Source organism: Euprymna scolopes, chromosome 38 (genome assembly GCF_053919585.1).
Source record: "Euprymna scolopes isolate OS-2025 chromosome 38, ASM5391958v1, whole genome shotgun sequence".
Classification (NCBI taxonomy): domain Eukaryota; kingdom Metazoa; phylum Mollusca; class Cephalopoda; order Sepiida; family Sepiolidae; genus Euprymna; species Euprymna scolopes.
The window spans coordinates 28,559,849-28,563,171 of record NC_136519.1 but is presented as its reverse complement, the minus strand read 5'-3'; the positions used below and the strand labels follow the sequence as shown (position 1 = coordinate 28,563,171).

General features: G+C 35.5%; 1 pseudogene; it reads right to left on the bottom strand.

The window, feature by feature from the left end:
- Positions 1-2,653: 2,653 nt before the first annotated feature.
- On the bottom strand, positions 2,654-2,770 carry LOC145263503 (5S ribosomal RNA; annotated as a pseudogene).
- Positions 2,771-3,323: the final 553 nt, after the last annotated feature.

Below are 3,323 nucleotides of genomic sequence, written 5' to 3'. Positions count from 1 at the left end.
GGAGACATGGTAGTAGGGGTCTACGTTGGAGAATGGGGTTCTCGGTTTATTCATGTTTTTTTTTTCTGGAGATGTTTCATGTTGAAGTTTTGGGATTTGTGGAACAGGTCGACAGACTTGCTTAGAGCAGGACAGAGAGGGAAAGTAAGAGAGAAAAAGACAGGAATTTCTTTTTTTTTTTTTTTTGTAGCATATGATAAGGTAAAGCTGTAACAATTACCCACTAGTATGGCATTGAGAGGCCCCACCAGAAACTACTGCATGGTCCAGAATCCATTCACCAAATGGCAATACAGCAGTCTCAGTACTTTGCGCCTGCTGATAGGACAGCCTCCTTAGTGGTTAATCCAAGGTTCGGGTCCCTGCCTATCAGGCGCGTAACGTCAACCCAGATGAAACGTTTACCTCCAGCACTAATGATATGGCCACATGGATAGGCATAGAAACAGAAAATTTCCAACATCTCAGGCTACTGTTCATGAAGTATTACCGATCTGGAAAGCAGCTTTTTCTTCACCCTTTGTCAGAAAAATCACTCATTAGAAATGAGGACTGAGGGACAAAAAAGGAGAAATGAGAGTTACTGGAGCTGTCGATAACACATCCACAGTGCATTATCTACTCTCCATTTTAAAAATTTTTTTTATTATATAAATTTAAAATTTACTGCCCAAGGTATTTTATAATATTTCAACTGCACTCATATATTAAAATGCCTAGGGTAGTAAATTTAAAAATTTTAAATATGTATATATGTATTTTCAGCTTTGCATATTTATACTCTTTCCAAAACATTATTCATGACAGATTGGAAATGAGGACTGAGGGACAAAAAAGGAGAAGCGAGAGTTACTGGAGCTGCCAATAACACATTAGTTAACACATCATTCATTTAGGGACAGTTGAAAGCATGTTGTGACTTGAAGAAAATATGGATCCACTGAGTGCTAAACATGGCCTTGGCAAAGATTAAGACATTAGCGTTTAAAAATTGGTTACCCACGATGGTTTCAACAGACATGCCGAGCCCAACTGATGTCTACGAAACGTTTACGTTTTCTGTGTTTTCTATTATTTTATTGTTTTATACTTGCGATACACTGCGTGCCCTCTTGACTACCGCTAATGTGAGAGATAAATGGAGCCATGTTCTGCTAGCAACCAATCAGAAACCAGAATCGCTTTATAAAAGTATTGGATCTTTTAAAATTCCTGCACATAATCTTTCATGCCTACACGAGAAAGATTTTTATTCTTTATCTACAAAATTTATAAGTTCATGACCTATACAGATCAGCTACCCGCTGAAAACCCCTTTTTTCATCTCCAGGACTTATACAGATTAGCTACCCATCGGAAACTCTTCTGAACTTTAACATTGCTTTCAATTCAAAAAGTACTCCTATAATAGTCTTCATCTTTTGGCTGATAATTTTTCAGTTTCATTAACCTTTATCTTTGAGTGGCTTTTTATCATTTATTCCCCCAGGAAGCTGGTTGTTGTGCCAGGACGTAATAACAGGTTAAAAAAAAACGTCTTCACATGACAAATCAAGTAACTCTCCTCAGCAAACGATCGTAGCATACAAGTATTTTTTTTTCAAGTCACATGCATAATACTAAATGGATTTTAACTTCTAAATTATTTCTTATTTGCTAATATTTAACAAAAACAACAGCATAAAACCATTTTTAATGCATCCTGCTCTAGACGCGATTTTAACACTTATCAAAAATTTTAGGAAACTTTGAATTAACTAGTCCTACTAGTCTAGGATAGGAGATGATGGTGATCTAGTGGTTAACGACACGAACTGAGAACCTGGGTGCTCCAAGTTCAAATCCAGTTCATTCCACAAAAATCAATTACACTTAGGATGTTGGCAACCTTCATGTGATCCTTCCCGTGAGTATCCAATGTCTTTCTAGAAAAAATTTCTGATTAGAAAAACATTGCGGAAACTAATAGCAACAACTTCGGATTCATGTGATGATGATGAGAATGATGATGGCTAGTCTAGAATGTGCATATATTGCAATAAAAAAATGTGGGCATGTAAAGTAATATGGTTAAGCTTAAACATGGAAAACTAAAGGACTAGTTGTTAAAACTGGAAAAGAAAAGGACAAGATATTCTAGTAAAAAATATAATTAATTTATAACTTTAAATATTGCAGCATTAAGAATTGATTATATAATGTTATAAATTGAATTAAAAAAAAAATTCTTAATGAAAGCGGTGAATTAGTAGCAACAGTAGTCACTGAAGCGATGTGATTGCTATGGAAACCAGCCATAAAAATATTGCTCACCTCCTTAAGTTTTTTTTTTTACGATTTTGAACGTCAGTAAATTCATCATAACTTTTGTTTTACTGAACGAAAATTTACATTTTTTTTCACAATATAGCTGAGAAGGTGTAATAATTGTTTGAAATTTGCTCGAAAAATGAGTGAGCTGTGAAGGTTTAAAGCAGTTCTAAATGACTAAAACTGACACTTAACCATATATCCAAACACGGTAAAGACTTATTTTTGTTATCCATAGCCCTTCGGGCCCTGGAGGGGTATAGGCCACCTACAACTTTTATAGATATTTTTGTAGCGAGGAGTTCTTTTTATAGGGTGAGGGTGCTGGCCCCTTCCCAGAAGGTATATACAGCACCTAGACTTCCCAAATGGTCACCCATCTGGTACTGGCTAGGCTCAATGTTGCTTAACTTCGGTGATCTGGTGAGAACCGGTGTGTCAACGTGATTGTGCCGTACCTTATTTTTGTTATAGCTAAAAGTAAAATCTCTATCTCTTCTATTATATAAAAGTCACTGTGTGTGTGTGTGTTGTGTGTTGTGTTTGTGTTTGTGTGTGTGTTTGTGTTTGTGTTTGTGTGTGTTTGTGTGTGTGTTTGTGTTGTGTGTGTGTGTTTGTGTGTGTGTTGTGTGTGTTTGTGTGTGTGTGTGTGTGTTGTGTGTTTGTGTGTTTATGTATGTGTGTGTGTTGTGTTTGTGTTGTGTGTGTGTGTGTGTGTGTGTGTGTGTGTGTTGTAAAATATCTCCCTTGTAAAAATTCTTCTTTTTTATCGATAAGAGAAGAAAGACTATTTTTAAGATTGTCAAGCTGACAAGATATTGTAAACAAACACAGACAGAATTTGATTAACGACATTATCATTATTATTTATTTATTTTTTTGGCTAATTATTCCACCGGGCAAATTACTCCTCATAATAGAAAATGTTCAATAGAGGATTGATTCTATAATAATGCATATGCAGTCTGCATAAATTAAAATAACATGTTTAAGCATGAGCGTCCAGCTAGTCT